The 24,900-nt window shown below is 55.5% G+C and overlaps 1 protein-coding gene across 1 annotated transcript in view; it reads left to right on the top strand.

Annotated features, from left to right (window-relative positions):
* Window positions 1-604: 604 nt before the first annotated feature.
* Window positions 605-24,900, top strand: part of LOC124011611 (FERM and PDZ domain-containing protein 3-like) — a 127,536-nt gene continuing 103,240 nt past the window's right edge. The window contains exon 1 of the mRNA XM_046325063.1: window positions 605-715. The gene's annotated coding sequence lies outside the window, so the exon portion shown is untranslated. The remainder of the gene's footprint in view (window positions 716-24,900) is intronic.

Raw genomic sequence — 24,900 nt, 5'->3', positions numbered from 1 at the left:
TGGAGGTGCAGTACTACAGTGTATTGGTGGAGGTGCAGTACTACAGTGTATTGGGGATGAGTTTATTACCTTCATAGTACAACAGTGTTGTAATGATATTCGTCTGCTGTTTGAAGAGAGTCAGACCGAAATGCAGCGTGTAGGTTACTCATGACTTTTAATGAAGAAAATAGCAGTACATGAAATAACTGAAAATACGAAAACAACAAACGAGTGAAACTAACTAATAGAGCCTATCTGGTGACTAACACAGAGACAGGTACAATCACCCACGAAATATTATTATTATTATTATTATTATTAAATACAACGCGCACTCAGGCTGCCTAAATATGGTTCCCAATCCGAGACAACGAGAATCAGCTGACTCCAATTAGGAATCGCCTCAGGCAGCCAAGCCTAACTAGACACACCCCTAATAATACACACTCCCAATTAATACAAACCCCAATACGAAATACAACATATAAACCCATGTCACACCCTGGCCTACCCAAACATATAACAAAAACACAAGATACAATGACCAAGGCGTGACAAGTGTATGTAGCTGTGGTAGAGGAAGAGATAGAGTTAGGGCAGTGGTGGAAAAACGTACCCCATTTTCATTATTCTGCCGTTTTCAAAAGAGTCCCCTTCTTAAGCTTAGCAGATGGATAAACTCGGGTACAGCTACTGTAGTGCAGAAGGATCATCTACTGCCACTGCATCGTAGGTACAGTAATAGTGACTGAAATGAGTAAAACAGAAATATAGAAAGAAAATAACAATGAGTATGACTTATTGTATGCTAGCTGATTACTCTGCTTAATTCTCAGAATGAAGATGTTTTGGGATGCTTGTTCAATAACATAGATATATGCTGCAATATGTTATGATTATTATTTTACTTTACTTACAGAAAATGCTTCTACAAAATGATAGCAAGACGGATGGAGTTTGATAACGTCTGCAGCTCTACAGTGTGACTTTCACCATTTTGAAATGTTAACAATTCTTCTTCTACAGGGTTTACAATATTAAACGAACAACACACATCAACACAGGACAGAGGCCCCAAGTGGTCAACAATGGAATTGCACAATAGCCTAAAGAAACATAAACCCAACTTCAGGGGCCAGAATATTCATACTTGAGTAAACTTGAGTCTAAAAGTATTTTGGTTTTAAATATACTTAAGTATCAAAAGTAAAAGTATAAATGATTTAAAATGTCTTATATTAAGCAAACCAGATGAAGCTATTTTTATTTTATTTTTTTTAATTTACAGATATTCAGGGGCACAGTTTAACACGCAGACATAATTTACAAACTCAACATTTGGGTGTAGTGAGTCCACCAGATCAGAGACAGTAGGGATGACCAGATTTTTCTCTTGATAAGTGCGAGAATTAGACCATTTTCCTGTCCTGCTAAGCATTGCAAATGTAATGAGTACTTTTGGGTGTCAGGGAAAATGTATGGAGTAGAAAGGACATTATTTTCTTTATGAATGAAGTGGAGTAAATGTAAAAGTTGTCAAAAATATAAATAGTACTACTTTACACCACTGAGTCAGGGTAAGGGGCACAGCAGTGTATATAGCTGTGGTAGAAGAATGGGTAGAGTAAGGTTAAGGGGTACAGCACTTTGCATTATGCTGAGGTTGAGAGGAATATTGGCTCTGCCTCTGGCTTTAATACGTGTGTGTGTGTGTGTGTGTGTGTGTGTGTGTGTGTGTGTGTGTGTGTGTGTGTGTGTGTGTGTGTGTGTGTGTGTGTGTGTGTGTGTGTGTGTGTGTGTGTGTGTGTGTGCCTGAGTGCCTGTGTGTGTGTGTGCCTGTGTGTGCAAGTTCAGTGTGTGTGTGTATGTAGGGTTGGGCCAGGGTGGCTCAGTCTGCCAGATAATTACACAGCCTGGTGGAGGAGGCTACTTGGTATTCTACACACACCCAGATGAGAGAGAGAGAAGGGGGAGATAGATTGAGAGAGAAGGGAGAAAGGGAGAGAAGGAATTAAGTGAGAGAGGGAAAGATGGAGGGGAGTGAAATGTAGAGAGAAAGATACAAAGAGAAAGGGATAGCGAGAGCAATGGAGAGAGAGAGAAATGGGAGAAAGAGAAAGTAGGGAGAGAGGGAGAGAGAGCGGGGAGAAGGGGGAGAGGGAGAGAGAGCGGGGGAGATAGGGGGAGAGGGAGAGAGAAAGAGGGGGAGAGAGGGGGAGAGGGAGAGAGAAAGAGGGGAGAGGGGGGAAGGGATAAGGGTGAGAGAGGGAGAGAGATAGAACAGAGAAAGGCCATCTATCTCATTTAGTGCTGCAGTATCAGTAGGTCCTCCATCACTCCAGATAGTATCAGTAGGTCTCCCCTCCCTCCCTCCCTCCCTCCCTCCAGACAGTAGCAGTAGGTCCTCCCTCCAGACACTAGCAGTAGGTCCTCCCTCCAGGCAGTAGCAGTAGGTCCTCCCTCCCTCCAAACAGTAGCAGTATTTCCTCCCTCACTCCAGACAGTAGGATTAGGTCCTCCCTCCCTCCAGGCAGTATCAGTAGGTCCTCCCTCCCTCCAGACAGTAGCGGTAGGTCCTCCCTCCCTCCAGACAGTAGCAGTAGGTCCTCCCTCCCTCCAGACAGTAGCAGTAGGTACTCCCTCCATCCAGATAGTAGCAGTAGGTCCTCCCTCCAGACACTAGCAGTAGGTCCTCCCTCCCTCCCTCCAGACAGTAGCAGTAGGTACTCCCTCCCTCCAGACAGTAGCAGTAGGTCCGCCCTCCATCCAGACAGTAGCAGTAGGTCCTCCCTCCAGGCAGTAGCAGTAGGTCCGCCCTCCATCCAGACAGTAGCATTAGGCCCTCCCTCCAGGCAGTAGCAGTAGGTCCTCCCTCCAGGCAGTAGCAGTAGGTTCTCCCACCCTCCCTCCAGACAGTAGCAGTAGGTCCTCCCTCCAGACAGTAGCAGTAGGTCTTCCCTCCCTCCAGACAGTAGCAGTAGGTTCTCCCACCCTCCCTCCAGACAGTAGCAGTAGGTCCTCCCTCCAGGCAGTAGCAGTAGGTCCACCCTCCCTCCAGACAGTAACAGTAGGTCCTCCCTCCCTCCAGACAGTAGCAGTAGGTTCTCCCTCCCTCCCTCCAGGCAGTAGCAGTAGGTCCTCCCTCCAGATAGTAGCAGTAGGTCCTCCCTCCTTCCCTCCAGACAGCAGCAGTAGGTACTCCCTCCCTCCAGACAGTAGCAGTAGGTCCTCCATCCCTCCAGACAGTAGCAGTAGGTCCTCCCTCCCTCCAGACAGTAGCAGTAGGTCCTTCCTCCAGGCAGTTGCAGTAGGTTCTCCCTCCCTCCCTCCAGATAGTAGCAGTAGGTCCTCCCTCCCTCCAGACACTAGCAGTAGGTCCTCCCTCCAGACAGTAGCAGTAGGTCCTCCCTCCCTCCAGGAAATAGCAGTAGGTCCTCACTCCCTCCAGACAGTTGCAGTAGGTCCTCCCTCACTTCAGACAGTAGCAGTAGGTTCTCCCTCCCTCCAGACAGTAGCAGTAGGTCCTCCCTCCAGGCAGTAGCAGTAGGTCCTCCCTCCCTCCAGGCAGTAGCAGTAGGTCCGCCCTCCATCCAGACAGTAGCAGTAGGCCCTCCCTCCAGGCAGTAGCAGTAGGTCCTCCCTCCAGGCAGTAGCAGTAGGTTCTCCCACCCTCCCTCCAGACAGTAGCAGTAGGTCCTCCCTCCCTCCAGACAGTAGCAGTAGGTCCTCCCTCCCTCCAGACAGTAGCAGTAGGTTCTCCCACCCTCCCTCCAGACAGTAGCAGTAGGTCCTCCCTCCAGGCAGTAGCAGTAGGTCCACCCTCCCTCCAGACAGTAGCAGTAGGTCCTCCCTCCCTCCAGACAGTAGCAGTAGGTTCTCCCTCCCTCCCTCCAGGCAGTAGCAGTAGGTCCTTCCCTCCAGATAGTAGCAGTAGGTCCTCCCTCCTTCCCTCCAGACAGCAGCAGTAGGTACTCCCTCCCTCCAGACAGTAGCAGTAGGTCCTCCATCCCTCCAGACAGTAGCAGTAGGTCCTCCCTCCCTCCAGACAGTAGCAGTAGGTCCTTCCTCCAGGCAGTTGCAGTAGGTTATCTCTCCCTCCCTCCAGATAGTAGCAGTAGGTCCTCCCTCCCTCCAGACACTAGCAGTAGGTCCTCCCTCCCTCCAGACAGTAGCAGTAGGTCCTCCCTCCCTCCAGGAAATAGCAGTAGGTCCTCACTCCCTCCAGACAGTTGCAGTAGGTCCTCCCTCACTTCAGACAGTAGCAGTAGGTTCTCCCTCCCTCCCTCCAGACAGTAGCAGTAGGTCCTCCCTCCAGGCAGTAGCAGTAGGTCCTCCCTCCCTCCAGGCAGTAGCAGTAGGTACTCCCTCCCTCCAGGCAGTAGCAGTAGGTCCTCCCTCCAGACAGTAGCAGTAGGTCCTCCCTCCAGGCAGTAGCAGTAGGTCCTCCCTCCAGGCAGTAGCAGAGGGTCCTCCCTCCCTCCAGGCAGTAGCAGTGGGTCCTCCCTCCCTCCAGACAGTAGCAGTAGGTCCGCCCTCCATCCAGACAGTAGCAGTAGGTCCTCCCTCCCTCCAGACAGTAGCAGTAGGTCCTCCCTCCCTCCAGACAGTAGCAGTACGTTCTCCCTCCCTCCCTCCAGGCAGTAGCAGTAGGTCCTTCCTCCCTCCAGACAGTAGGAGGAGGTCCTCCCTCCCTCCAGACAGTAGGAGGAGGTCCTCCCTCCCTCCAGACAGTAGCAGTAGGTCCGCCCTCCATCCAGACAGTAGCAGTAGGTCCTCCCTCCAGGCAGTAGCAGTAGGTCCTCCCTCCCCCCAGACAGTAGCAGTAGGTCCTCCCTCCAGACAGTAGCAGTAGGTTCTCCCTCCCTCCCTTCAGGCAGTAGCAGTAGGTCCTCCCCCTCCAGACAGTAGCAGTAGGTCCTCCCTCCAGACAGTAGCAGTAGGTCCTCCCTCCCTCCAGGCAGTAGCAGTAGGTCCTCCCTTCCTCCAGACAGTAGCGGTAGGTCCTCCCTCCCTCCCGGTAGGTCCTCCCTCCCTCCAGACAGTATCAGTAAGTCCTCCCTCCCTCCAGACAGTAGCAGTAGTTCCTCCCTCCAGGCAGTAGCAGTAGGTCCCCGCCCTCCAGACAGTATCAGTAGGTCCGCCCTCCATCCAGACAGTAGCAGTAGGTCCTCCCTCCAGGCAGTAGCAGTAGGTCCTCTCCTCCAGGCAGTAGCAGTAGGTCCTCCCTCCCTCCAGACAGTAGCAGTAGGTCCTCCCTCCCTCCAGACAGTAGCAGTAGGTTCTCCCTCCCTCCCTCCAGGCAGTAGCAGTAGGTCCTCCTCCCTCCAGACACTAGCAGTAGGTCCTCCCTCCCTCCAGACAGTAGCAGTAGGTCCTCCCTCCTCCAGGCAATAGGAGTAGGTCCTCACTCCCTCCAGACAGTTGCAGTAGGTCCTCCCTCCCTTCAGACAGTAGCAGGTCCTCCCTCCACAGTAGCAGTAGGTCCTCCCTCCAGGCAGTAGCAGTCCCTCCCTCCCTCCAGGCAGTAGCAGTAGGTCCTCCCTCCCTCCAGACAGTAGCAGTAGGTCCTCCATCCTCCAGACAGTATCAGTAGGTCCTCCCTCCTCCCTCCAGACAGTAGCAGTAGGTCCTTCCCTCCAGACAGTAGCAGTAGGTCCTCCCTCCAGACAGTATCAGTAGGTCCTCCCTCCCTCCAGACAGTAGCGGTAGGTCCTCCCTCCCTCCAGACAGTAGCAGTAGGTCCTCCCTCCCTCCAGACAGTAGCAGTAGGTACTCCCTCCATCCCAGTAGCAGTAGGTCCTCCTCCACACACTAGCAGTAGGTCCTCCTTCCCTCCAGACAGTAGCAGTAGGTCCTCCCTCCCTCCAGACAGTAGCAGTAGGTCCTCCCTCCCTCCAGACAGTAGCAGTAGGTACTCCCTCCATCCAGATAGTAGCAGTAGGTCCTCCCTCCACACACTAGCAGTAGGTCCTCCCTCCTCCAGACAGTAGCAGTAGGTACTCCCTCCTCCAGACAGTAGCAGTAGGTCCACCCTCCATCCAGACAGTAGCAGTAGGTCCTCCCTCCAGGCAGTAGCAGTAGGTCCGCCCTCCCTCCAGACAGTAGCAGTAGGTACTCCCTCCCTCCAGACAGTAGCAGTAGGTCCTCCCTCCCTCCAGAAAGTATCAGTAGGTCCTCCCTCAGACAGTAGCAGTAGGTCCTTCCTCCCTCCCTCCAGACAGTAGCAGTAGGTTCTCCCTCCCTCCCTCCAGGCAGTAGCAGTAGGTCCTCCCTCCAGATAGTAGCAGTAGGTCCTCCCTCCTTCCCTCCAGACAGCAGCAGTAGGTACTCCCTCCCTCCAGACAGTAGCAGTAGGTCCTCCCTCCCTCCAGACAGTAGCAGTAGGTCCTTCCTCCAGGCAGTTGCAGTAGGTCCTCCCTCCCCAGACAGTAGCAGTAGGTTATCCCTCCCTCCAGACAGTAGCAGTAGGTCCTCCCTCCAGGCAGTAGCAGTAGGTCCTCCTCCCTCCAGGCAGTAGCAGTAGGTACTCCCTCCCTCCAGGCAGTAGCAGTAGGTTCTCCCTCCTTCCAGGCAGTAGCAGTAGGTACTCCCTCCCTCCAGGCAGTAGCAGTAGGTCCTCCCTCCCTCCAGACAGTAGCAGTAGGTCCTCCCTCCCTCCAGGCAGTAGCAGTAGGTACTCCCTCAATCCAGGCAGTAGCAGTAGGTCCTCCCTCCCTCCAGGCAGTATCAGTAGGTCCGCCCTCCATCCAGATAGTAGCAGTAGGTCCTCCCTCCAGGCAGTAGCAGTAGGTCCTCCCTCCAGGCAGTAGCAGGAGGTCCTCCCTCCAGGCAGTAGCAGTAGGTCCTCCCTCCCTCCAGACAGTAGCAGTAGGTACTCCCTCCATCCAGATAGTAGCAGTAGGTCCTCCCTCCACACACTAGCAGTAGGTCCTCCCTCCCTCCAGACAGTAGCGGTAGGTCCTCCCTCCCTCCAGACAGTAGCAGTAGGTCCTCCCTCCCTCCAGACAGTAGCAGTAGGTACTCCCTCCATCCAGATAGTAGCAGTAGGTCCTCCCTCCACACACTAGCAGTAGGTCCTCCCTCCCTCCAGACAGTAGCAGTAGGTACTCCCTCCCTCCAGACAGTAGCAGTAGGTCCGCCCTCCATCCAGACAGTAGCAGTAGGTCCTCCCTCCAGGCAGTAGCAGTAGGTCCGCCCTCCCTCCAGACAGTAGCAGTAGGTACTCCCTCCCTCCAGACAGTAGCAGTAGGTCCTCCCTCCCTCCAGACAGTATCAGTAGGTCCTCCCTCCAGACAGTAGCAGTAGGTCCTTCCTCCCTCCCTCCAGACAGTAGCAGTAGGTTCTCCCTCCCTCCCTCCAGGCAGTAGCAGTAGGTCCTCCCTCCAGATAGTAGCAGTAGGTCCTCCCTCCTTCCCTCCAGACAGCAGCAGTAGGTACTCCCTCCCTCCAGACAGTAGCAGTAGGTCCTCCATCCCTCCAGACAGTAACAGTAGGTCCTCCCTCCCTCCAGACAGTAGCAGTAGGTCCTTCCTCCAGGCAGTGCAGTAGGTCCTCCCTCCCTTCAGACAGTAGCAGTAGGTTATCCCCCCCTCCAGACAGTAGCAGTAGGTCCTCCCTCCAGGCAGTAGCAGTAGGTCCTCCCTCCCGCCAGGCAGTAGCAGTAGGTACTCCCTCCCTCCAGGCAGTAGCAGTAGGTTCTCCTCCTTCCAGGCAGTAGCAGTAGGTACTCCCTCCCTCCAGGCAGTAGCAGTAGGTGCTCCCTCCCTCCAGACAGTAGCAGTAGGTCCTCCCTCCCTCCAGGCAGTAGCAGTAGGTACTCCCTCAATCCAGGCAGTAGCAGTAGGTCCTCCCTCCCTCCAGGCAGTATCAGTAGGTCCACCCTCCATCCAGATAGTAGCAGTAGGTCCTCCCTCCAGGCAGTAGCAGTAGGTCCTCCCTCCAGGCAGTAGCAGGAGGTCCTCCCTCCAGGCAGTAGCAGTAGGTCCTCCCTCCCTCCAGACAGTAGCAGTAGGTCCTCACTCCCTCCAGATAGTAGCAGTAGGTCCTCCCTCCAGGCAGTAGCAGTAGGTCCTCCCTCCAGACAGTAGCGGTAGGTCCTCCCTCCCTCCAGATAGTAGCGGTAGGTCCTCCCTCCCTCCAGACAGTAGCAGTAGGTACTCCTCCTCCAGACAGTAGCAGTAGGTCCTCCCTCCAGACAGTAGCAGTAGGTCCTCCCTCCAGGCAGTAGCAGTAGGTCCGCCCTCCATCCAGACAGTAGCAGTAGGTCCTCCCTCCAGGCAGTAGCAGTAGGTCCTCCCTCCCTCCAGACAGTAGCAGTAGGTCCTCCATCCCTCCAGACAGTAGCAGTAGGTCCTCCCTCCCTCCAGACAGTAGCAGTAGGTCCTTCCTCCAGGCAGTTGCAGTAGGTTCTCCCTCCCTCCCTCCAGATAGTAGCAGTAGGTCCTCCCTCCCTCCAGACACTAGCAGTAGGTCCTCCCTCCCTCCAGACAGTAGCAGTAGGTCCTCCCTCACTCCAGGCAATAGGAGTAGGTCCTCACTCCCTCCAGACAGTTGCAGTAGGTCCTCCCTCCCTTCAGACAGTAGCAGTAGGTCCTCCCTCCAGGCAGTAGCAGTAGGTCCTCCCTCCAGGCAGTAGCAGTAGGTCCTCCCTCCCTCCAGGCAGTAGCAGTAGGTACTCCCTCCCTCCAGGCAGTAGCAGTAGGTTCTCCCTCCCTCCAGGCAGTAGCAGTAGGTACTCCTCCCTCCAGGACAGTAGCAGTAGGCCCTCCCTCCCTCCAGACAGTAGCAGTAGGTCCTCCCTCCACACACTAGCAGTAGGTCCTCCCTCCTCCAGACAGTAGCAGTAGGTACTCCTCCCTCCAGACAGTAGCAGTAGGTCCTCCCTCCTCCAGACAGTAGCAGTAGGTCCTCCCTCCAGGCAGTAGCAGTAGGTCCTCCCTCCCTCCAGACAGTAGCAGTAGGTCCTCCTCCCTCCAGACAGTAGCAGTAGGTCCCTCCCTCCAGACATCAGTAGGGACAGTAGCAGTAGGTCCTTCTTCCCTCCCTCCAGACAGTAGCAGTAGGTTCTCCCTCCCTCCCTCCAGGCAGTAGCAGTAGGTCCTCCCTCCAGATAGTAGCAGTAGGTCCTCCCTCCTTCCCTCCAGACAGCAGCAGTAGGTACTCCCTCCCTCCAGACAGTAGCAGTAGGTCCTCCATCCCTCCAGACAGTAGCAGTAGGTCCTCCCTCCCTCCAGACAGTAGCAGTAGGTCCTTCCTCCAGGCAGTAGCAGTAGGTCCTCCCTCCCTCCAGACAGTAGCAGTAGGTTATCCCTCCCTCCAGACAGTAGCAGTAGGTCCTCCCTCCAGGCAGTAGCAGTAGGTCCTCCCTCCCTCCAGGCAGTAGCAGTAGGTACTCCCTCCCTCCAGGCAGTAGCAGTAGGTTCTCCCTCCCTTCCAGACAGTAGCAGTAGGTACTCCCTCCCTCCAGGCAGTAGCAGTAGGTCCTCCCTCCAGACAGTAGCAGTAGGTCCTCCCTCCCTCCAGGCAGTAGCAGTAGGTACTCCTCCTCTCCAGCAGTAGCAGTAGGTCCTCCCTCCCTCCAGGCAGTATCAGTAGGTCCTCCAGATAGTAGCAGTAGGTCCCCCTCAGACAGTAGCAGTAGGTCATCCCTCCCTCCAGGCAGTAGCAGGAGGTCCTCCCTCCAGGCAGTAGCAGTAGGTCCTCCCTCCCTCCAGACAGTAGCAGTAGGTCCTCCTCCCTCCCAGTAGGTCCTCCCTCCAGGCAGTAGCAGTAGGTCCTCCCCCTCCAGACAGTAGCGGGTCCTCCCTCCCTCCCGGTAGGTCCTCCTCCCTCCAGACAGTAGCAGTAGGTCCTCCCTCCCTCCAGGCAGTAGCAGTAGGTCCTCCTCCTCCAGACAGTAGCAGTAGGTCCTCCCTCCAGGCAGTAGCAGTAGGTCCCTCCTCCAGACAGTAGCAGTAGGTCCTCCCTCCTCCAGGCAGTAGCAGTAGGTCCTCCCTCCTCCAGACAGTAGCAGTAGGTCCTCCCTCCCTCCAGACAGTAGCAGTAGGTCCTCCCTCCCTCCAGACAGTAGCAGTAGGTCCTCCCTCCCAGCAGTAGGTTCTCCTCAGGCCAGTAGGTCCTCCTCCAGATAGTAGCAGTAGGTCCTCCCTCCCTCCAGGTCCTCCCTCCCTCCAGACAGTAGCAGTAGGTCCTCCCTCCTCCAGACAGTAGCAGTAGGTCCTCCCTCCAGACAGTAGCAGTAGGTCCTCCCCCTCCCTCCAGACAGTAGCAGTAGGCTCTCCTCCCCCTCCAGGCAGTAGCAGTAGGTCCTCCCCCTCCAGGCAGTAGCAGTAGGTCCTCCCTCCCTCCAGACAGTAGCAGTAGGTCCTCCCTCCCTCCAGACAGTAGCAGTAGGTCCTCCTCCCTCCCAGTAGCAGTAGGTCCTCCCTCCCTCCCTCCAGGCAGTAGCAGTAGGTCCTCCCTCCCTCCCAGACAGGTCCCCTCCCTATCCAGCAGTAGCAGTCCTCCCTCCCTCCAGACAGTAGCAGTAGGTCCTCCTCCCAGTAGCAGAGGTCCTCCCTCCAGGCAGTAGCAGTAGGTCCTCCCTCCCTCCAGACAGTAGCAGTAGGTCCTCCCTCCCTCCAGGCAGTAGCAGTAGGTCCTAGCAGTAGGTCCCCTCCAGACAGTAGCAGTAGGTCCTCCCTCCCTCCCAGACAGTCCTCCCTCCAGCAGTAGGTCCTCCCTCCCTCCTCCAGGCAGTAGCAGTAGGTCCTCCCTCCCTCCAGACAGTAGCAGTAGGTCCTCCCTCCCTCCAGACAGTAGCAGTAGGTCCTCCCTCCCTCCAGACAGTAGCAGTAGGTCCTCCCTCCCTCCCAGACAGTAGGTCCTCCCTCCCTCCAGCAGTAGGTCCTCCCTCCAGGCAGGTCCTCCCTCCCTCCAGACAGTAGCAGTAGGTCCTCCCTCCTCCAGACAGTAGCAGTAGGTCCTCCCTCCCTCCCTCCCAGTAGCAGTAGGTCCTCCCTCCCTCCAGACAGTATCAGTAGGTCCAGGTCCTCCCTCCCTCCAGTAGCAGTAGGTCCTCCCTCCAGACAGTAGCAGTAGGTCCTCCCTCCAGACAGTAGCAGTAGGTCCTCCTCCCTCCCTCCAGGCAGTAGCAGTAGGTCCTCCCTCCAGACAGTAGCAGTAGGTCCTCCTCCCTCCTTCCCTCCAGACAGCAGACAGTAGTAGGTCCTCCCCCTCCAGACAGTAGCAGTAGGTCCTCCCTCCTCCAGACAGTAGCAGTAGGTCCTCTCCCTCCCTCCAGACAGCAGCAGTAGGTCCTCCCTCCAGACAGTAGCAGTAGGTCCTCCTCCAGACAGCAGCAGTAGGTCCTCCCTCCCTCCCCTCAGACAGTAGCAGTAGGTCCTCCCTCCCTCCAGACAGTAGCAGTAGGTCCTCCCTCCAGACAGTAGCAGTAGGTCCTCCCTCCCTCCAGGCAGTAGCAGTAGGTAGGTCCCTCCCTCCAGGCAGTAGCAGTAGGTCTCTCCCTCCTCCCTCCAGGCAGTAGCAGTAGGTCCTCCCTCCCTCCAGGCAGTAGCAGTAGGTCCTCCCTCCCTCCAGACAGTAGCAGTAGGTCCTCCCTCCCTCCAGGCAGTAGCAGTAGGTACTCCCTCAATCCAGGCAGTAGCAGTAGGTCCTCCCTCCCTCCAGGCAGTATCAGTAGGTCCGCCCTCCATCCACCCAGTAGCAGTAGGTCCTCCTCCAGGCAGTAGCAGTAGGTCCTCCCTCCAGGCAGTAGCAGGAGGTCCTCCCTCCAGGCAGTAGCAGTAGGTCCTCCCTCCCTCCAGACAGTAGCAGTAGGTCCTCACTCCTCCAGATAGTAGCAGTAGGTCCTCCCTCCAGGCAGTAGCAGTAGGTCCTCCCTCCAGACAGTAGCGGTAGGTCCTCCCTCCCTCCCTCCAGATAGTAGCAGTAGGTCCTCCCTCCCTCCAGACAGTAGCAGTAGGTACTCCCTCCCTCCAGACAGTAGCAGTAGGTCCTCCCTCCAGACAGTAGCAGTAGGTCCTCCCTCCAGGCAGTAGCAGTAGGTCCGCCCTCCATCCAGACAGTAGCAGTAGGTCCTCCCTCCAGGCAGTAGCAGTAGGTCCTCCCTCCAGACAGTAGCAGTAGGTCCTCCATCCCTCCAGACAGTAGCAGTAGGTCCTCCCTCCCTCCAGACAGTAGCAGTAGGTCCTTCCTCCAGGCAGTTGCAGTAGGTTCTCCCTCCCTCCCTCCAGATAGTAGCAGTAGGTCCTCCCTCCCTCCAGACACTAGCAGTAGGTCCTCCCTCCCTCCAGACAGTAGCAGTAGGTCCTCCCTCACTCCAGGCAATAGCAGTAGGTCCTCACTCCCTCCAGACAGTTGCAGTAGGTCCTCCCTCCCTTCAGACAGTAGCAGTAGGTCCTCCCTCCAGGCAGTAGCAGTAGGTCCTCCCTCCCTCCAGGCAGTAGCAGTAGGTACTCCCTCCCTCCAGGCAGTAGCAGTAGGTCCTCCCTCCCTCCAGACAGTAGCAGTAGGTCCTCCCTCCCTCCAGGCAGTAGCAGTAGGTACTCCTCAATCCAGGCAGTAGCAGTAGGTCCTCCCTCCCTCCAGGCAGTATCAGTAGGTCCGACCTCCATCCAGATAGTAGCAGTAGGTCCTCCCTCCAGGCAGTAGCAGTAGGTCCTCCCTCCAGGCAGTAGCAGGAGGTCCTCCCTCCAGGCAGTAGCAGTAGGTCCTCCCTCCCTCCAGACAGTAGCAGTAGGTCCTCCCTCCCTCCAGATAGTAGCAGTAGGTCCTCCCTCCAGGCAGTAGCAGTAGGTCCTCCCTCCAGACAGTAGCGGTAGGTCCTCCTCCCTCCAGACAGTAGCAGTAGGTCCTCCCTCCAGACAGTAGCGGTAGGTCCTCCCTCCCTCCAGACAGTAGCAGTAGGTTCTCCCTCCCTCCCTCCAGGCAGTAGCAGTAGGTCCTCCCTCCAGATAGTAGCAGTAGGTCCTCCCTCCTTCCCTCCAGACAGCAGCAGTAGGTACTCCCTCCCTCCAGACAGTAGCAGTAGGTCCTCCATCCCTCCAGACAGTAGCAGTAGGTCCTCCCTCCCTCCAGACAGTAGCAGTAGGTCCTTCCTCCAGGCAGTTGCAGTAGGTTCTCCCTCCCTCCCTCCAGACAGTAGCAGTAGATCCTCCCTCCCTCCAGACACTAGCAGTAGGTCCTCCCTCCCTCCAGACACTAGCAGTAGGTCCTCCCTCCCTCCAGACAGTAGCAGTAGGTCCTCCCTCCCTCCAGGCAATAGCAGTAGGTCCTCCCTCCCTTCAGACAGTTGCAGTAGGTTATCCCTCCCTCCAGACAGTAGCAGTAGGTCCTCCCCTCCAGGCAGTAGCAGTAGGTCCTCCCTCCCTCCCTCCAGGCAGTAGCAGTAGGTACTCCCTCCCTCCAGGCAGTAGCAGTAGGTTCTCCCTCCTTCCAGGCAGTAGCAGTAGGTACTCCCTCCCTCCAGGCAGTAGCAGTAGGTCCTCCCTCCCTCCAGACAGTAGCAGTAGGTCCTCCCTCCCTCCAGGCAGTAGCAGTAGGTCCTCCCTCCCTCCAGGCAGTAGCAGTAGGTACTCCCTCAATCCAGGCAGTAGCAGTAGGTCCTCCCTCCCTCCAGGCAGTAGCAGTAGGTCCTCCCTCCAGGCAGTAGCAGTAGGTCCTCCCTCCAGGCAGTAGCAGGAGGTCCTCCCTCCAGGCAGTAGCAGTAGGTCCTCCCTCCCTCCAGACAGTAGCAGTAGGTCCTCCCTCCCTCCAGACAGTAGCAGTAGGTCCTCCCTCCCTCCAGATAGTAGCAGTAGGTCCTCCCTCCAGGCAGTAGCAGTAGGTCCTCCCTCCAGGCAGTAGCAGTAGGTCCTCCCTCCAGACAGTAGCGGTAGGTCCTCCCTCCAGAACAGTAGCAGTAGGTCCTCCCTCCCTCCAGACAGTAGCAGTAGGTCCTCCCTCCCTCCAGACAGCACCCACTGCCAGCTGGCCTACTTCAGCAGTACTGTATCATTTTAATCATTTTAGTCAATAAGATTCTTGCTACGTAGCTTAACTTTCTGAACATTCGAGACGTGTAGTCCACTTGTCATTCCAATCTCCTTTGCATTAGCGTAGCCTCTTCTGTAGCCTGTCAACTATGTGTCTGTTTATCCCTGTTCTCTCCTCTCTGCACAGACCATACAAACGCTCCTCACCGCGTGGCCGCGGCCACCCTACTCTGGTGGTCCCAGCGCGCACGACCCACGTGGAGTTCCAGGTCTCCGGTAGCCTCTGGAACTGCCAATCTGCGGTCAACAAGGCAGAGTTCATCTCAGCCTATGCCTCCCTCCAGTCCCTCGACTTCTTGGCACTGACGGAAACATGGATCACCACAGACAACACTGCTACTCCTACTGCTCTCTCTTCGTCCGCCCACGTGTTCTCGCACACCCGAGAGCATCTGGTCAGCGGGGTGGTGGCACCGGGATCCTCATCTCTCCCAAGTGGTCATTCTCTCTTTCTCCCCTTACCCATCTGTCTATCGCCTCCTTTGAATTCCATGCTGTCACAGTTACTAGCCCTTTCAAGCTTAACATCCTTATCATTTATCGCCCTCCAGGTTCCCTCGGAGAGTTCATCAATGAGCTTGATGCCTTGATAAGCTCCTTTCCTGAGGACGGCTCACCTCTCACAGTTCTGGGCGACTTTAACCTCCCCACGTCTACCTTTGACTCTTTCCTCTCTGCCTCCTTCTTTCCACTCCTCTCCTCTTTTGACCTCACCCTCTCACCTTCCCCCTACTCACAAGGCAGGCAATACGCTCGACCTCATCTTTACTAGATGCTGTTCTTCCACTAACCTCACTGCAACTCCCCTCCAAGTCTCCGACCACTGCCTTGTATCCTTTTCCCTCTCGCTCTCATCCAACACCTCCCACACTGCCCCTACTCGGATGGTATCGCGCCGTCCCAACCTTCGCTCTCTCTCCCCGCTACTCTCTCCTCTTCCATCCTATCATCTCTTCCCTCCGCTCAAACCTTCTCCCACCTATCTCCTGATTCTGCCTCCTCAACCCTCCTCTCCTCCCTCTCTGCATCCCTTGACTCTCTATGTCCCCTATCCTCCAGGCCGGCTCGGTCCTCCCTCCCGCTCCGTGGCTCGATGACTCATTGCGAGCTCACAGAACAGGGCTCCGGGCAGCCGAGCGGAAATGGAGGAAAACTCGCCTCCCTGCGGACCTGGCATCCTTTCACTCCCTCCTCTCTACATTTTCCTCCTCTGTCTCTGCTGCTAAAGCCACTTTCTACCACGCTAAATTCCAAGCATCTGCCTCTAACCCTAGGAAGCTCTTTGCCACCTTCTCCTCCCTCCTGAATCCTCCGCCCCCTCCCCCCCTCCTCCCTCTCTGCAGATGACTTCGTCAACCATTTTGAAAAGAAGGTCGAGACATCCGATCCTCGTTTGCTAAGTCAAACGACACCGCTGGTTCTGCTCACACTGCCCTACCCTGTGCTCTGACCTCTTTCTCCCCTCTCTCTCCAGATGAAATCTCGCGTCTTGTGACGGCCGGCCGCCCAACAACCTGCCCGCTTGACCCTATCCCCTCCTCTCTTCTCCAGACCATTTCCGGAGACCTTCTCCCTACCTCACCTCGCTCATCAACTCATCCCTGACCGTTGGCTACGTCCCTTCCGTCTTCAAGAGAGCGAGAGTTGCACCCCTTCTGAAAAAACCTACACTCGATCCCTCCGATGTCAACAATTACAGACCAGTATCCCTTCTTTCTTTTCTCTCCAAAACTCTTGAACGTGCCGTCCTTGGCCAGCTCTCCCGCTATCTCTCTCTGAATGACCTTCTTGATCCAAATCAGTCAGGTTTCAAGACTAGTCATTCAACTGAGACTGCTCTCCTCTGTATCACGGAGGCGCTCCGCACTGCTAAAGCTAACTCTCTCTCCTCTGCTCTCATCCTTCTAGATCTATCGGCTGCCTTCGATACTGTGAACCATCAGATCCTCCTCTCCACCCTCTCCGAGTTGGGCATCTCCGGCGCGGCCCACGCTTGATTGCGTCCTACCTGACAGGTCGCTCCTACCAGGTGGCGTGGCGAGAATCTGTCTCCTCACCACGCGCTCTCACCACTGGTGTCCCCCAGGGCTCTGTTCTTGGCCCTCTCCTATTCTCGCTATACACCAAGTCACTTGGCTCTGTCATAACCTCACATGGTCTCTCTTATCATTGCTATGCAGACGACACACAATTAATCTTCTCCTTTCCCCCTTCTGATGACCAGGTGGCGAATCGCATCTCTGCATGTCTGGCAGACATATCAGTGTGGATGACGGATCACCACCTCAAGCTGAACCTCGGCAAGACGGAGCTGCTCTTCCTCCCGGGAAGGACTGCCCGTTCCATGATCTCGCCATCACGGTCGACAACTCCATTGTGTCCTCCTCCCAGAGCGCCAAGAACCTTGGCGTGATCCTGGACAACACCCTGTCGTTCTCAACTAACATCAAGGCGGTGGCCCGTTCCTGTAGGTTCATGCTCTACAACATCCGCAGAGTACGACCCTGCCTCACACAGGAAGCGGCGCAGGTCCTAATCCAGGCACTTGTCATCTCCCGTCTGGATTACTGCAACTCGCTGTTGGCTGGGCTCCCTGCCTGTGCCATTAAACCCCTTCAACTCATCCAGAACGCGCAGCCCGTCTGGTGTTCAACCTTCCCAAGTTCTCTCACGTCACCCCGCTCCTCCGTTCTCTCCACTGGCTTCCAGTTGAAGCTCGCATCCGCTACAAGACCATGGTGCTTGCCTACGGAGCTGTGAGGGGAACGGCACCTCAGTACCTCCAGGCTCTGATCAGGCCCTACACCCAAACAAGGGCACTGCGTTCATCCACCTCTGGCCTGCTCGCCTCCCTACCACTGAGGAAGTACAGCTCCCGCTCAGCCCAGTCAAAACTGTTCGCTGCCCTGGCCCCCAATGGTGGAACAAACTCCCTCACGACGCCAGGACAGCGGAGTCAATCACCACCTTCCGGAGACACCTGAAACCCCACCTCTTTAAGGAATACCTAGGATAGGTTAAGTAATCCCTCTCACCCCACCCCCCTAAGTTTTAGATGCACTATTGTTAAGTGACTGTCCCACTGGATGTCATAAGGTGAATGCACCAATTTGTAAGTCGCTCTGGATAAGAGCGTCTGCTAAATGACTTAAATGTAAATGTAAAGTATCGGTAGGTCCTCCCTCCCTCCAGGCAGTATCAGTAGGTCATCCCTCCCTCCAGATAGTAGCAGTAGGTCCTCCCTCCCTCCAGACAGTAGCAGTAGGTCCTCCCTCCCTCCAGGCAGTAGCAGTAGGTACTCCCTCAATCCAGGCAGTAGCAGTAGGTCCTCCCTCCCTCCAGGCAGTATCAGTAGGTCCGCCCTCCATCCAGATAGTAGCAGTAGGTCCTCCCTCCAGGCAGTAGCAGTAGGTCCTCCCTCCAGGCAGTAGCAGGAGGTCCTCCCTCCAGACAGTAGCAGTAGGTCCTCCCTCCCTCCAGAAGACAGTAGCAGTAGGTCCTCCCTCCCTCCAGATAGTAGCAGTAGGTCCTCCCTCCAGGCAGTAGCAGTAGGTCCTCCCTCCAGGCAGTAGCAGTAGGTCCTCCCTCCAGACAGTAGCGGTAGGTCCTCCCTCCCTCCAGAACAGTAGCAGTAGGTCCTCCCTCCCTCCAGACAGTAGCAGTAGGTCCTCCCTCCCTCCAGACAGTAGCGGTAGGTCCTCCCTCCCTCCAGGCAGTATCAGTAGGTCATCCCTCCCTCCCTCCAGACAGTAGCAGTAGGTTCTCCCTCCCTCCCTCCAGGCAGTAGCAGTAGGTCCTCCCTCCAGATAGTAGCAGTAGGTCCTCCCTCCTTCCCTCCAGACAGCAGCAGTAGGTACTCCCTCCCTCCAGACAGTAGCAGTAGGTCCTCCATCCCTCCAGACAGTAGCAGTAGGTCCTCCCTCCCTCCAGACAGTAGCAGTAGGTCCTTCCTCCAGGCAGTTGCAGTAGGTCCTCCCTCCCTTCAGACAGTAGCAGTAGGTTATCCCTCCCTCCAGACAGTAGCAGTAGGTCCTCCCTCCAGGCAGTAGCAGTAGGTCCTCCCTCCCTCCAGGCAGTAGCAGTAGGTACTCCCTCCCTCCAGGCAGTAGCAGTAGGTTCTCCCTCCTTCCAGGCAGTAGCAGTAGGTCCTCCCTCCCTCCAGGCAGTAGCAGTAGGTCCTCCCTCCCTCCAGACAGTAGCAGTAGGTCCTCCCTCCCTCCAGGCAGTAGCAGTAGGTACTCCCTCAATCCAGGCAGTAGCAGTAGGTCCTCCCTCCCTCCAGGCAGTATCAGTAGGTCCGCCCTCCATCCAGATAGTAGCAGTAGGTCCTCCCTCCAGGCAGTAGCAGTAGGTCCTCCCTCCAGGCAGTAGCAGGAGGTCCTCCCTCCAGACAGTAGCAGTAGGTCCTCCCTCCCTCCAGAAGACAGTAGCAGTAGGTCCTCCCTCCCTCCAGATAGTAGCAGTAGGTCCTCCTCCAGGCAGTAGCAGTAGGTCCTCCCTCCAGGCAGTAGCAGTAGGTCCTCCCTCCAGACAGTAGCGGTAGGTCCTCCCTCCCTCCAGAACAGTAGCAGTAGGTCCTCCCTCCCTCCAGACAGTAGCAGTAGGTCCTCCCTCCCTCCAGACAGTAGCAGTAGGTCCTCCCTCCAGGCAGTAGCAGTAGGTCCGCCCTCCATCCAGACAGTAGCAGTAGGTCCTCCCTCCAGGCAGTAGCAGTAGGTCCTCCCTCCAGACAGTAGCAGTAGGTCCTCCATCCCTCCAGACAGTAGCAGTAGGTCCTCCCTCCCTCCAGACAGTAGCAGTAGGTCCTTCCTCCAGGCAGTTGCAGTAGGTTCTCCCTCCCTCCCTCCAGATAGTAGCAGTAGGTCCTCCCTCCCTCCAGACACTAGCAGTAGGTCCTCCCTCCCTCCAGACAGTAGCAGTAGGTCCTCCCTCACTCCAGGCAATAGCAGTAGGTCCTCACTCCCTCCAGACAGTTGCAGTAGGTCCTCCCTCCCTTCAGACAGTAGCAGTAGGTCCTCCCTCCAGGCAGTAGCAGTAGGTCCTCCCTCCCTCCAGGCAGTAGCAGTAGGTACTCCCTCCCTCCAGGCAGTAGCAGTAGGTTCTCCCTCCCTCCAGGCAGTAGCAGTAGGTACTCCCTCCCTCCAGGCAGTAGCAGTATGTCCTCCCTCCCTCCAGGCAGTAGCAGTAGGTCCTCCCTCCCTCCAGACAGTAGCAGTAGGTCCTCCCTCCCTCCAGGCAGTAGCAGTAGGTACTCCCTCAATCCAGGCAGTAGCAGTAGGTCCTCCCTCCCTCCAGGCAGTATCAGTAGGTCCGACCTCCATCCAGATAGTAGCAGTAGGTCCTCCCTCCAGGCAGTAGCAGTAGGTCCTCCCTCCAGGCAGTAGCAGGAGGTCCTCCCTCCAGGCAGTAGCAGTAGGTCCTCCCTCCCTCCAGACAGTAGCAGTAGGTCCTCCCTCCCTCCAGATAGTAGCAGTAGGTCCTCCCTCCAGGCAGTAGCAGTAGGTCCTCCCTCCAGACAGTAGCGGTAGGTCCTCCCTCCCTCCAGACAGTAGCAGTAGGTCCTCCCTCCAGACAGTAGCGGTAGGTCCTCCCTCCCTCCAGACAGTAGCAGTAGGTTCTCCCTCCCTCCCTCCAGGCAGTAGCAGTAGGTCCTCCCTCCAGATAGTAGCAGTAGGTCCTCCCTCCTTCCCTCCAGACAGCAGCAGTAGGTACTCCCTCCCTCCAGACAGTAGCAGTAGGTCCTCCATCCCTCCAGACAGTAGCAGTAGGTCCTCCCTCCCTCCAGACAGTAGCAGTAGGTCCTTCCTCCAGGCAGTTGCAGTAGGTTCTCCCTCCCTCCCTCCAGATAGTAGCAGTAGGTCCTCCCTCCCTCCAGACACTAGCAGTAGGTCCTCCCTCCTCCAGACACTAGCAGTAGGTCCTCCCTCCCTCCAGACAGTAGCAGTAGGTCCTCCCTCCCTCCAGGCAATAGCAGTAGGTCCTCCCTCCCTTCAGACAGTTGCAGTAGGTTATCCCTCCCTCCAGACAGTAGCAGTAGGTCCTCCCTCCAGGCAGTAGCAGTAGGTCCTCCCTCCCTCCCTCCAGGCAGTAGCAGTAGGTACTCCCTCCCTCCAGGCAGTAGCAGTAGGTTCTCCCTCCTTCCAGGCAGTAGCAGTAGGTACTCCCTCCCTCCAGGCAGTAGCAGTAGGTCCTCCCTCCCTCCAGACAGTAGCAGTAGGTCCTCCCTCCCTCCAGGCAGTAGCAGTAGGTACTCCCTCAATCCAGGCAGTAGCAGTAGGTCCTCCCTCCTTCCCTCCAGGCAGCAGCAGTAGGTCCTCCCTCCAGACAGCAGCAGTAGGTCCTCCCTCCAGACAGCAGCAGTAGGTCCTCCCTCCAGACAGCAGCAGTAGGTCCTCCCTCCCTCCATCCAGACAGTAGCAGTATGTCCTCCCTCCAGACAGTAGCAGTAGGTCCTCCCTCCAGACAGCAGCAGTAGGTCCTCCCTTCAGACAGCAGCAGTAGGTCCTCCCTCCAGACAGCAGCAGTAGGTCCTCCCTCCAGACAGCCGCAGTAGGTCCTCCCTCCAGACAGTGGCTGTAGGTCCTCCCTCCTTCCCTCCAGACAGCAGCAGTAGGTCCTCCCTCCAGACAGCAGCAGTAGGTCCTCCCTCCAGACAGACAGCAGCAGTAGGTCCTCCCTACAGACAGCAGCAGTAGGTCCTCCCACCAGACAGCAGCAGTAGGTCCTCCCTCCAGACAGTAGCAGTAGGTTCTCCCTCCATCCAGACAGCAGCAGTTGGTCCTCCCTCCAGACAGCAGCAGTAGGTCCTCCCTCCAGACAGCAGCAGTAGGTCCTCCCTCCAGACAGTAGCAGTAGGTCCTCCCTCCAGACAGCAGCAGTAGGTCCTCCCTCCAGACAGTAGCAGTAGGTTCTCCCTCCATCCAGACAGCAGCAGTGTGTCCTCCCTCCAGACAGCAGCAGTAGGTCCTCCCTCCAGACAGCAGCAGTAGGTCCTCCCTCCAGACAGTAGCAGTAGGTCCTCCCTCCAGACAGCAGCAGTAGGTCCTCCCTGCAGACAGCAGCAGTAGGTCCTCCCTCCAGACAGCAGCAGTAGGTCCTCCCTCCAGACAGCAGCAGTAGGTCCTCCCTCCAGACAGCAGCAGTTGGTCCTCCCTAGGTCCTCCCTCACAGACAGCAGCAGTAGGTCCTCCCTCCAGACAGCAGCAGTAGGTCCTCCCTCCAGACAGTAGCAGTAGGTCCTCCCTCCAGACAGTAGCAGTAGGTCCTCCCTCCAGACAGCAGCAGTAGGTCCTCCCTGCAGACAGCAGCAGTAGGTCCTCCCTCCAGACAGCAGCAGTAGGTCCTCCCTCCAGACAGCAGCAGTAGGTCCTCCCTCCAGACAGTAGCAGTAGGTCCTCCCTCCAGACAGCAGCAGTAGGTCCTCCCTCCAGACAGCAGCAGTAGGTCCTCCCTCCAGACAGCAGCAGTAGGTCCTCCCTCCATCCAGACATTAGCAGTAGGTCCTCCATCCAGACATTAGCAGTAGGTCCTCCCTCCAGACAGCAGCAGTAGGTCCTCCCTCCATCCAGACAGCAGCAGTAGGTCCTCCCTCCATCCAGACAGCAGCAGTAGGTCCTCCCTCCAGACAGCAGCAGTAGATCCTCCCTCCAGACAGTAGCAGTAGGTCCTCCCTCCAGACAGCAGCAGTAGGTCCTCCCTCCCTCCAGACAGCAGCAGTAGGTCCTCCCTCCAGACAGCAGCAGTAGGTCCTCGCTCCTTCCCTCCAGACAGACAGACATTACAGCCAGGGCTATAGACTACGGAGAGGAATCCCTACAGCAGAGAGTTGAAGGAGGATACGTATGTGTTTGTGTTCGTACAGGAAATTATATACTTGTTCGTTCGACAGATCAGCGGTCATATGTCAACATATATGCTTTGATTAATAAGGTGGTCTGGCAGTGTATTGACTCACTGTATACCATGTAATAACACACACACACACACACACACACACACACACACACACACACACACTTCCAGTGTATTGACTCACTGTACACATGTAATAACACAAACACACACACACTTCCAGTGTATTGACTCACTGTATACCATGTAATAATACAAACACACACACACACACTTACAGTGTATTGACTCACTGTATACCATGTAATAACACACACACACACACACACACACACACACACACACACACACACACACACACACACACACACACACACACACACACACACACACACACACACACACACACACACACACACACACACACACACACACACACACACCCTTACAGTGTATTGACATGGCTGTATACCATCCACGTAATTAATGTTAGGAGATATAGGCAGTGTATTGACATGAAGTTCTACCTTGTAATTAATGTATGAACGACATGGGCAGAAGTGGTATCCTCGTCAGGTTATAAGTCAAGGCTATCGTATTCCCTCTGCTCAACCCCGGTCTGTTTTATGTGGGTCTGTTGAAATAGTAGAAACATTGATGATAGTGATGGACTGATAGAGAGTAAGGCTTTCTGTGATTTAAGAATGCCTCTCACACATACTGTACATATGAAAGCACATCGATCTCTGAGAAAATAGTAGTGAATTATATGCAAGAACAATTCAGTCAATGCACAAATACACTGTATATACAGCCTTGGTTGAATGACCACTATCTGGCTGCTCTAAAGTGAATTACAGGGTAATTAATAATCACAACATATTCAAACATGAATTATACCCATTTCCTACTTCCTTCTAGAGCTCTGCTTGGCTAGAATAATCGTGAGACCTGAATCATCGTCTATTCATGTTAAACAGCCTCCCCCCAACACCCTATGTATCTCTATCTTTGGTTAGGGCTGTATCTCTGTCTTGATTATGACTGTATCTCTGTCTTGGTTATGGCTGTAGCTGTGTCTTGGTTAGGGCTGTATCTGTGTCTTGGTTATGGCTGTATCTCTGTCTTGATTATGGCTGTAGCTGTGTCTTAGTTATGGTTGTATCTCTGTCTTGATTATGGTTGTATCTCTGTCTTGATTATGGCTGTAGCTGTGTCTTGGTTATGGCCTATGCAGTTTGCAGAAGGAAGCAAAACACCTTTTTGGTAGTCAGAGCAGGAAGTTGAGATAGGGAAGGGGATGGAGAGTGTAGGGAGGTGAGGGAGGGATGACAGAAGAGAGGAGGGTGGCATCTGGGGGTGATGGGGAGGAGGAGGAGGAGGAGGAGGAGGAGGAGGAGGAGGAGGAGGAGGAGGAGGAGGAGGAGGAGGAGGAGGAGGAGGAGGAGGAGGAGGAGGAGGAAGGATTGGGAGGGGAGAGAAGCAGGGGGGAGGAAGAGGGGGAGGAGGAGGAGGGGAGGGATGAAGGGAGGGATGAAGGAGGGTGGGAGAAAGAGGAGGGAGGAGGGAGGAGGGGAGAGAGGGAGGTGGGGACTCTGCAGCATAGCATAGAGATTGATTGTCACTCTGTCCTCGTTCCTCTTTCAGGAGAGTGTGTGTGTGTGTGTGTGTGTGTGTGTGTGTGTGTGTGTGTGTGTGTGTGTGTGTGTGTGTGTGTGTGTGTGTGTGTGTGTGTGTGTGTGTGTGTGTGTGTGTGTGTGTGTGTGTGTGTGTGTGTGTGTGTGTGTGTGTGTGTGTGTGGTGAGCTTCACTGAGGGGTGACAGCAAAGAGGTAGGATCTGTTCCAGTCCCCAACACTGTCATTCATTCTCTGTCTCAGTCCCCAACACTGGGATACGAGCTATAAGGCTATGTGCTCATTCTCTGTCTCAGTCCCCAACACTGGGATACGAGCTATGAAGCTACATGCTCATTCTCTGTCTCAGTCCCCAACACTGGGGTGCGAGCTATGAGGCTACATGCTCATTCTCTGTCTCAGTCCCCAACACTGGGATACGAGCTATAAGGCTACGTGCTCATTCTCTGTCTCAGTCCCCAACACTGGGATACGAGCTATGAGGCTACATGCTCATTCTCTGTCTCAGTCCCCAACACTGGGATACGAGCTATGAGGCTACATGCTCATTCTCTGTCTCAGTCCCCAACACTGGGATACGAGCTATGAGGCTACATGCTCATTCTCTGTCTCAGTCCCCAACACTGGGATACGAGCTATAAGGCTACATGCTCATTCTCTGTCTCAGTCCCCAACACTGGGATACGAGCTATAAGGCTACATGCTCACTGGCCTGCATGCTAAAAGGCTAACTGTGGTGTATTCACTTTAAATGAGGGCTATGTAAACTAAGGCTAACAGTCTCTTGGTGTCTTTTGGACCAATCAGATTATTTTTACCCATATAGATCTCCAAGAAGTGCATGATAGGGGCAAAGGTTTGATTTGGGTCTCTGGCACAGAAGGTTGGTGGCACCTTAAAATTGAGGAGAACGGGCTCATGGTAATGGATGGAGAGGAATAGGTGGAATGGTGTCAAACAAGTGGTTCTCTCTGGACTTGTGTGTATACTCATATCTAAACCCGAACAGCTAGTAGGTTAAAGCTAAGCAGGTCTAGTGCAGTAAGGCTCTAGTATCAGCTCCAGCCAGATGCCCCATCATGTAATCAAATGGAACCGTCTCAGTTTTAAAAAACAAAATGTGCTAGACGGAATCCCCAAAATGGCCGCTCAGGGAGCAGAAGTGGTAGACGGAATCCCCAAAATGGCCGCTCAGGGAGAAGAGGTGCAAGACGGAATCCCCAAAATGGCTGCTCAGGGAGCAGAGGTGCTAGACGGAATCCCCAAAATGGCTGCTCAGGGAGCAGAGGTGCTAGACGGAATCCCCAAAATGGCTGCTCAGGGAGCAGAGGTGCTAGACGGAATCCCCAAAATGGCCGCTCAGGGAGCAGAGGTGCTAGACGGAATCCCCAAAATGGC

Source organism: Oncorhynchus gorbuscha, linkage group LG23 (assembly GCF_021184085.1).
Source record: "Oncorhynchus gorbuscha isolate QuinsamMale2020 ecotype Even-year linkage group LG23, OgorEven_v1.0, whole genome shotgun sequence".
Classification (NCBI taxonomy): domain Eukaryota; kingdom Metazoa; phylum Chordata; class Actinopteri; order Salmoniformes; family Salmonidae; genus Oncorhynchus; species Oncorhynchus gorbuscha.
The sequence above is the reverse complement of the archived record's forward strand: the minus strand, read 5'-3'. Positions and strand labels throughout refer to the sequence as shown.